General features: G+C 44.2%; 1 protein-coding gene across 1 annotated transcript in view; it reads right to left on the bottom strand.

The window, feature by feature from the left end:
- Positions 1 to 3267: 3267 nt before the first annotated feature.
- Positions 3268 to 9189, bottom strand: part of GRIA3 (glutamate ionotropic receptor AMPA type subunit 3) — a 289783-nt gene continuing 283861 nt past the window's right edge. Inside the window, exon 16 of the mRNA XM_032620571.1 lies at positions 3268 to 5427. The gene's annotated coding sequence lies outside the window, so the exon portion shown is untranslated. The remainder of the gene's footprint in view (positions 5428 to 9189) is intronic.

The following is a 9189-nucleotide window of genomic DNA, read 5'->3' as shown; positions in this document are numbered from 1 at the left end:
CAGTGTGACTCCTTAGTTCAAAAGGCTCACAGCTTCTGAGGCACAAAGAGAAATTCAGTTAGATTCTACCTGATTACATTAGGAAGTGCAAATCCAAGTGAAGAGGCAGAGGGAAAGTCTTCATTTGGGGCTCTTTCTAGTTCTTTCTCTGAGCACAGGATTGGGCATGGATAGATGTAGATTCTTTCTAGTCATCATCTACCTTGCTGCCGAGACTGCAAGCCCCTGAGGTCAGGAGCCAAGTGTGCTTTCCCCTCAGCCTGGAGAGGAGAGGAAGAGAATGTAGGCTCTCTCCACAACCGTCTTGTCCAGGTTATGTCTGGTTACAAGGACAGCAATGGCTGTCAAAGAACTTGGGTATCCTGTCTATTCAAATGGGTTTGTGAACTCTCAAGTGTTGAGGATGCTAAGACAGTGGCGGTAGGTTGGGACAATGGCAGACACTCCTAATACCTTCCTCCATCCTGTCCTGACAACAGTGCCCTCCCAGGGAGCCTTCTGAGAAAGTTCACTTGCACCATCTTCACTGAATATAAATGGTTTGTCCATGATTCTTAGTCTTAGATGTAAGGGAAGTCTCCTAGCAGCCTCATTCTTTCACACTCAGGCCTGGAGGCAAGTTCCATTAATTCTCAGTGCCACCAACCACTCTCTTCCAAGACCTTGCCTTTTTTTTTTTTAACATAAATTTATTTATTTATTTTTGGCTGCATTAGGTCTTTGCTTCTACATATGGGCTTTCTTTAGTTGTGTTGAGCAGGGGCTACTCTTCACTGTGGTGCATGGGCCTCTCATTGCAGTGGCCTCGCTTGTTGTGGAGCATGGGCTCTAGGTGCGCAGGCTTCAGTAGTTGTGGCACGTGGGCTCAGTAGTTGTGGCACGTGGGCTCAGTAGTTGTGGCTCGCGGGCTCTAGAGTGCAGGCTCAGTAGTTGTGGCGCATGGGCTTAGTTGCTCTGCAGCATGTGGGATCTTCCCAGACCAGGGCTCAAACCCGTGTCCCCTGCATTGGCAGGTGGATTCTTAACCACTGCACCACCAGGGAAGCCCGACCTTGCCTTTTCTTTAGTCTAGATCGATAGGAGTGATACTGTGAGTCCTCCCAGTAACCCCAGATTCAAAAGAAATTTCCTGATGGGACGTTAAGTTTCTGTGTGTTCCCACAACTGAATGCAGATACATTGTCACTGAGTTTTATATCTGCCAAGTGATCTGGTAATAAATGGATGCCCAGGAAGCCCAGTTCAATAGGGTGAGGATACAAGGGGAGGGGTATGGCCGAGAGTAGCTGAGCAGCTGGCTCAGATTTTGAAAGTAAACTCTCCAACTGATAATAGGCTTTGGTGGTTTATGACCCTATGAGACATGTCAGTGCATCTTCTGCTTCACTGAGTCTGGACTCTGAGGAATAATATGGTTTTGCTTCTTGCTTCTCCATTTGTTCTCATCTTTTTCTATGTTCATCTTCCCAAGTCACAGTTGGCCCTTTCTCACCACCCAATACCAGGAAGGTGATATATAGGACCATTTCTTCCACGATCCTACCAAGGTTTCCTTAACTACATTTGCCCTTCCTGTTTGGAGACTGTCCTATAGACAGAGTGTTATCAGACGTGAGTGTTAACAGGGCAAGAAAACCAATGCAGAGACCAAGAGGCATTCTCCTCTTGTGCACAGGGGGAGTGTGACATCTGAAGGTCAAAGACTGTTTGGCAGACCTGGTTGGCGAGTCTGATCCTATGTGTAAGCAAGATATATAGCTACCTATGGTCTTAACTTGAGAAAGACTAAAAGCACCTCTTGCTTCTCCCTTCCTCCCAGGAGAAAAACACTCAAACCCCACCTAAACCCAAGTTGTGCTCCACCATCAACTGCCACAGCGCCTAAGATGAACTTCTCCTTTGAGGAAAGGAACTGGAGTTCCTGTTAAAATAGAAATCTGTTATTTTGTAAGACTTGGAGACATTTGGTACTTGAACTGATTTCAGCAGCCACCAAGGGGACCACTGCTGTAATCTAGTCACTGAATCTGCTCCCTAGAGAAGCATTCTCTTCTGGGGGACTGCTACAGGTGTCCTAATGAAAGAAAAGGAAAGCACTTGAAGAGTTATAAAGTGTGAGTGTTTCACCAGATAAATGGCATTTCAGAGGACAGTGAAAATGATAGTAATATGCTGACGCCTGCAGGCCAAACTGACTGCCTCGTGTTTATCAGCCTACACTTCCTAATCTTCTGAGAGTTTCCCTTTCCCGCTCCTATCTTTCTCTCGCCAAGGCCTTGTGTTCCTTGCTCCCTAACTCCCTAACCCCCTAACCCCAGATATCTTTATTTCCCTAGCATCTCAGCTGCACTCTTCTTCCTTTCTGGCTTAGTTTCAAATTATCCCTTCTCTTTCTCCTATCATTACCCCCTGTTTTCTTTGGTGATCATCATCTAAAACTGGTCTGTATTTAAACACTTGCTTTATTTGTTGGATACAACTATATTCCATGTTCAGTATATATAATTTACATTAGATCATTAGCCTTTTGTTTCTCTCTCAGAAGCATTCTAAGATCAAGTCTAATCCTAAATTCAGGATTTCTTTCTCCACCCTAGATCAGTGGCCCTGGGTGGAGTAAAGATTTTCCAGTGGGACATTAGGTTATCATCAGTAATGAAGGCAGCAGCACAAAACGTAGCCAATTAACTAAGAGGACTAAGACACATACTTGTAATGACATGGGAAAGCAGTTGGAAGTGTTTTTTTTTTTTTTTTTTTGCGGTACGCGGACCTCTCACTGTTGTGGCCTCTCCCGTTGCGGAGCACAGGCTCCGGACGCGCAGGCTCAGCTGCCATGGCTCACGGGCCCAGCCGCTCCGCAGCATGTGGGATCTTCCCGGACCGGGGCACGAACCCGCGTCCCCTGCATCGGCAGGCGGACTCTCAACCACTGCGCCACCAGGGAAGCCCGGAAGTGTTTTTGAAGATCATCAATCCTGAGTTTGGGCACTTCCTCAGGAGGCCAGATCTGGCAATGGGAGGATGGGAGATCAGGGTTAGGGTCAAGGCAAGTGTCTGAGGAGAGGGTCCCAAGGGGTGGAGGAGATGATCACTGGTGGTGATCCTGCAGTTGGGGTGGCGAGAGGCATAATCCTTTGTGAAGATCACCTGTCACATGACTGTACATCATTGGTAAGGCTTCTGGTGGGAAGTAAATTGGTGACTAATAACTTCTTGGCACCTGCACCCAAGTAAAGTTTAAACAGCCAAAGCCCAGAGACAGAATTCTTTCTTTACAATTTTATTTACAAAATGTATTAAAACTTTGTACAATACCTCATGGCAATGAGGCTCCGTAATTTACGCCCACACATGCAATTTACGCTTTTACGGCCATTAGTTTGCTTGGCAATGTTTCTGTTCACTGAAGTACAGCTTTAACAACAAAAAGAAAATAATTGGAAAAAAAAATCTTCAAGTGACTACCGCCAAACTCCCGTAGCTTGAAGTTAGTAGCAGAAATTTGAAGCAATCAATGTTTCTTTAAACATGCAAGTTTTTAAAAAATAACAAACCAATTTACCCGCCTCTTCATTCCCAGTGAAGTTTCCTCTCTGAAAAATTGATTTGAGTCAACTAACATCCACTTCTCTTTAAACAGTGCCTATGAGAAGTTTGTGTGTAGGTTGGTTAGCTTCCCGCGCCGGAACATCATAGCATTCAGAAGTTGAAAAATCAGTTTCGTGAAAACAAAACAAAAACACAACAGCTTTCCTTTTTTGTTCAATACCATTTAAAATTTGACAGGTGAGTCGTTTGCTTATGACACAATTTTTTGGAATGAAAGTTTATATTACACTTTTCCGGAAACTTTTCATTGGAAATGAGACTTATACCTTTCTTTTCTGAAGACGAGCAAATGTGCAGCAAGTCAACTAGAGCATCTAAGGGTCACACTTGGGAAATGAATTTGAGCTCCCAGTTTTTACTGTCTGGAAACTTCCCAGTGCACGTCACTGATGAGAGCAAACTACTGAACTACAGAAAGCATACGTCGTTCTATCGGAGGTAATTAGTGAGCGGAGACTATTTCCTCTGACTGTTCTGATGATGCCAATGGCAGGTACGCAGTTAGTTACTTGATAGCCCGTGGAGCAGTGGAGCGATCTTCGGAGTCAGTAGAGAGACTGCTCCAAGCATGGACCTGGGAATGAGGCTGAGGCCCTCGGTTTAGCAGTAGGTTTGGGAATGCATTTTAGTCTTTGCAAACTAGAAAAGGACACATGCAGTCTGACGGAGAGCCATGGGCAATCACAGGCAACAGCTGGTAAGACAGACCTAGCAAGAGTAAAAGTCAGATGAGAACTGTGGTCTGAACCCACTGGCCCGCCTTGCAGTGCGGTCCTGTCCCCGTGGTGTACGCTTGAAAGGCATACTTAGCAGAGAAAGCAGAGCTAAACACAGTGTTGTTTCTGAGAAAGATATTCCAAACACATTTGGGAGTGTCGGCAGCATTTCCCTCACCTCAATGCTAAATACTCAGCTATCGTGACTTAAAACGCACACTGAAGCAAGAAAAACAGATCTGTGAGCTGAAATTCCAGGCTTCTCAGAAAGCCCCGGGATCCGTTTTTAGGAAAGCACCGAGAGGTATGCTTAATAGTGCCCGTCCCTTGCTACACACAAGTCAATTTCGAAAGCTATGTGAATCCCTTCACCGAGTGGGAAGTTAGCAAAGCATTTTCACAAAACCATTTCAAAACACAGAAGTCACTGTTCAGTCCCTTTTCCAAAGTGTTTCAGTTTTCTTAAGTGTTGCATTTACATTCTAAAGATATACACATTTCAGCAAAGTTGAAAGGAAATAGGGTGCACAGAACATCACCACCAACAGGAAATACCAAAAACATCTGGTCAGCAGATCCTAGAAGAAATGCCAGTCTGTCCTCCCAGACAGGGAGTCAGATTTTTTTTTTTAAATCAGGAGGAATTATTTGAATCAGGAATAATTATTTTAGCTAAGATGGGCCGATTTGCTGAATTGGAATTTTAAATTTGTCTGTGTGTGTGTGTGTTAAAGAACATGGTGTTTGTATACTGTGCAGTGGTATCAAAGAATGGCTTTTGTTGAATTGACTTTTTTTAAAATAAGATTAGTTTTCGCATACTGGAATCTTGCATGTCCATTTTTTTGTTGATTTTATTTTAATTTTTTCAAGCAAAGCAAAAAGATTTCAATGATGATTTGCATTGTCGCGAGTCTCAGAGTATTCCATAAGGCACTGAAGGAAAAAAAAATCAGTTTTTCCTATTGAAAGGTCATTGCACCATCAGCAATATTCGTGTCATGCCCGACACCAAGGAGAGTGAAATCTGGCTCAGGATCCTTGAAGCAGCCACGTTTTCGGTGATTCCTCTTGTCACTTGCCTCCAGTGGGAAGGGATCTGCAAAGGCAAGGGGGAAATTTAAATTTGAATGGGCTTTCTGTTGGGAATGGAAGTTTACTATGGCTCAGTCTATCCTGGACAAAAACCACGGCCGTTTTCTCACACTGGCATCTCTGAGGCTGCACCCTGCTTGATTGGCTTTAGCCACCAGGTCTGTTTAAATTCTTTCACTTGAAGCAAATGCTTTGCAATAGGTTAAATTAGGTTCATTTTTTTTTTACTATGCATTGTACCAAGGAATACACGGGCATTGCATGATGTCTAACTCAAAAAGCGTTCATCACTTAGGGTGTAGGTATACTAGAAAGCCTTCGTGGCATTTCAACATAGATACTCAGGACAACGACACTGTAGAATATATTCTGATTGCAGAACCTGTGACAGAGGACTGTTTACCTAGGACAGAGTGGAAGCAGTGTTCTACGGCTCGCTCAATTGAAATCCATTTGACTGCTCATTGCCAGAAAGGTCACAGCTTGTTTCTCTTCATATCTACAACCTTAGTTATTAAAGTCAGAAAATAGCACATGGACTGTAAAGAGACAGCACATTCCAGGAAGAGGCCAGAACAGTGATACCCACGAAGGGGATTGGCTTCCATGGGGGTGTTTGCCTTGATATTATGGGCCTGATTGAAATGTTGACGCTGCCCTCCTTTTGGAGGCATTAACTAGTGCAGGGAGTTCATTTGCCCCCAACTCTGAAAACTTAAGACCACTTTCATGCCTCCTTTTCAAGCTCACATCCATCCCCTCCATCCTTTCCCTCTACACTAATGGGACCCTTCTTTTTCTCATGAGCTAATGCTGAATTTTATCCCAAAGGAATGACATGATCATTATCTACCACTGGCCCTGGAATAAAAGTATCTGTAAGAAGAATGTCAAAGATGCATCTGAAGGCCAAAAGCCCCAAAGAAGCAGAATAAGACTAACATAGAAGTGGGTTAACCTCTTACTTGGAATCACTATGGTCCAGAGTCATATCTATCTCAGAAGTTTGGGGAAAGCTTATGTCTATGACAGAAAGATCAACCCCCTTCTCTCTCTATTGGCCATGGGATGTCACTTCCCACCCGCATAACTTTGGGAAAGCCACCTAATCTCTCAATGCCTCTGTTTCCTGTTTTTAAATGGGGGTAGATGAAATATTACCACTGAAGGAAAGGTCCTCTGGGAACAAAGAACATCACCCCTTCAGTTATCTAGAATGTTTTCCACTTAACATAAGATGAACTCTTTAAAGCAGGAACGCTTCCCCAGCAAGAATGTCTATGGCTGCAGAAGGAAAATTGATTCTTTCGAAATGGGCAGCATGAACAAAGTTAATATTTTCTAGGAAGACTAAACAGAACTGTATTAGAGGAAAAATGGAAATCTTTTTCCTTAACCTCAGGCATTTTGAGGTCTTGAAAATAAGAAGGATTTCAAAAATACTGAAGAAAACAAAGGAGCCAGAAGTAGTTCTGAACAGCAATGAGGAAATGGGAAAGAATTGCTTAAAACAATGAGCAGAGCGAGCCCTAGGGTGCAGTGAATCTGGAACGCTTGACGGTTGGTCACCTGCCCAGGCATCCTGGGGGCCCCACTTCCAGTGGGTGGTCAGTAACCCAAACAGGCAGCAGGTCATCAAGAGGCCGTCTGCTCCCCAGTGGGTGCTGGATCTGAGGCGTGTGTTCCCACAATGAGTCCAATAACCCGGACTCTACTCTCAGCCATGGCAAGTGAGAGATGACCCCCTTCTCTTTCAAGGACGTCTTTTTGTTAACTAGATTCCACCTAGATCATATTTTTGCAGCTGATTTGCACTTGAGTCATTCTTCCTGAAGAATTACTGGTACCATAAACTGCTAAGGCTGGCTCTGATAATAGCAATAAAAGTAAAATCTCAGGGTGCTTCTCCATCTCTGCGCCCCTGAATAGACCCTGACAGATCTAGGCCAACTCAGAGAACTGGAAGCCTAATAACTAGGTAATAAGTCAGAAGGCACTAGGAGATATTCCAGAACTTCTTGGGAAATAAAAGATGAGTGAGCAAAGACCAACATTCCCCTAACGTTACATCACCACACTGGCTGAGGACAGCAGGGTGGTTTCTATTTCCTGCTCAGCCTGCTTTGTGCCTCGACTGACACATGTCAGGTTTTTTCTGGCATCCTCTGAGGCTTTTCCTCCTTGTCTTTCCCTCCATGACCTACACATTTACACATATATCCATCCCTCCTAAGGGCACCATTGATGATCTCTCGGCATCATTTATTAAACAGACATTTGCTCTTTAGGTGTCCCTGCTCAGAAAGGAGAAGTGAAGGCATGTAGAGCAGAGTATATCCCACATTCTCTCAGATCAATCGTACTACACCATGGATTCCTACATTTTTCAGGCCCAGAACAATACCCATAGTACAAATCCTTATCTCAACCCTTCTAGGATCACCATATGGGGGAATCAACTTGGTCATTAATTCACGAGCCCATTTTTTTTTCTTCTCCACTATGGGAAAACTCAGCACCCTCACGCCACTCTGTCCACATTTCTCTCTTCATAAGAAAGAATCCAACGTGGCTCCAAACTACCTATTTTAGGTATTTCCTGAAATCAACTTGAAAAATAAATCGGACAGTTCTTTTGAAATATATCAACATTTTTAGTTTTTTTTTTAAATAAGCAGTTTCTACTTTCACAGGGGGAAAAAATGGTCTTCTTATCCTAAAACTGTCTTCATATGTAACACTGGCCATCACTAAGATGACATTGAACTTTGCAATGGCTTGTTTGCAGAGGCTTTCCCCAGGTTTTCATCCTAGGGATGACTGCCAAGGTGCTAGCTAACTGGGCTGTAACCACGTTGGCATCGATGTCTATTTGAGTGTGATTTTTGCCTCAGTTAGCCCGAATTTTGCTTCACAAAATGGGTCAGCCAAGATGACGAAAGGAAAGCCAGAGTACCAGAAGTTGTGGCAAGTTAATTTCTTATGCTCTTCCCCCAGGTTTAATGTTCTGGGCCTCCACTTCAGGACTGTAGCATTCTGCCCAAATTGCTGATCCCAGTTTGGTCTCCCTCTCTCCCCTCCTCTGTGTCTGTCTTTTTGTCACTCTCCTTCCCTTTCTCCCTCCCCCCTTCCTTCAATTCCTTAAGTTACATCCTCTGAGACAACTTTCTCTAGAATCTTACTACTCCCTAGACCAGCAGCATCAACACGACCTGTGAGCTTGTGAGAACTGTAGAACCTCAGGCCCCATCCCAGAGCAGCTGCCTCGGGACCTGCATTTTTATAAGATCCCCAGGTGATTCATATGCATATTGCCAGTTGGGAAGCACTGCTCTGGGCCTTTAATGAGAGACTGAGGCTGTAGGAGTTGGGGAGCAGGGACATAGATTCTTAGACGGAATGGCTGATAATAAAGAGGATCTGGAGGCTGTGTGACCCTAAGCCCTGTTACAGAAAGCTTCCTTTTGGGGAACGTAGGAGCGATTGAACATACACCCTCATGTCAAGTGCATAAGAAGGAGGGCAAATGGAGGCTTGGTGAAGTCTCTCAAGACATTTTTGTAAAGAAGTGAGACATAGACTTAGGATCTGCTCTCCATTTGACAGGATCCCACTGGGGTTTCAAGGTTTCTGGAGAACACCGGGCCACGCGTAGAGAGCGGTGGCATGGTTTAGTGAAGAATACAGCTACAGGAGGAAGAAGAGCTGGGTTCTAGTCCCAGAACTGCCACTGCCTAGCTATGTTGCCTTTAGGAAGTCATTTGAT

This window comes from Phocoena sinus, chromosome X, assembly GCF_008692025.1.
Source record: "Phocoena sinus isolate mPhoSin1 chromosome X, mPhoSin1.pri, whole genome shotgun sequence".
NCBI lineage: Eukaryota > Metazoa > Chordata > Mammalia > Artiodactyla > Phocoenidae > Phocoena > Phocoena sinus.
The sequence above is the reverse complement of the archived record's forward strand: the minus strand, read 5'-3'. Positions and strand labels throughout refer to the sequence as shown.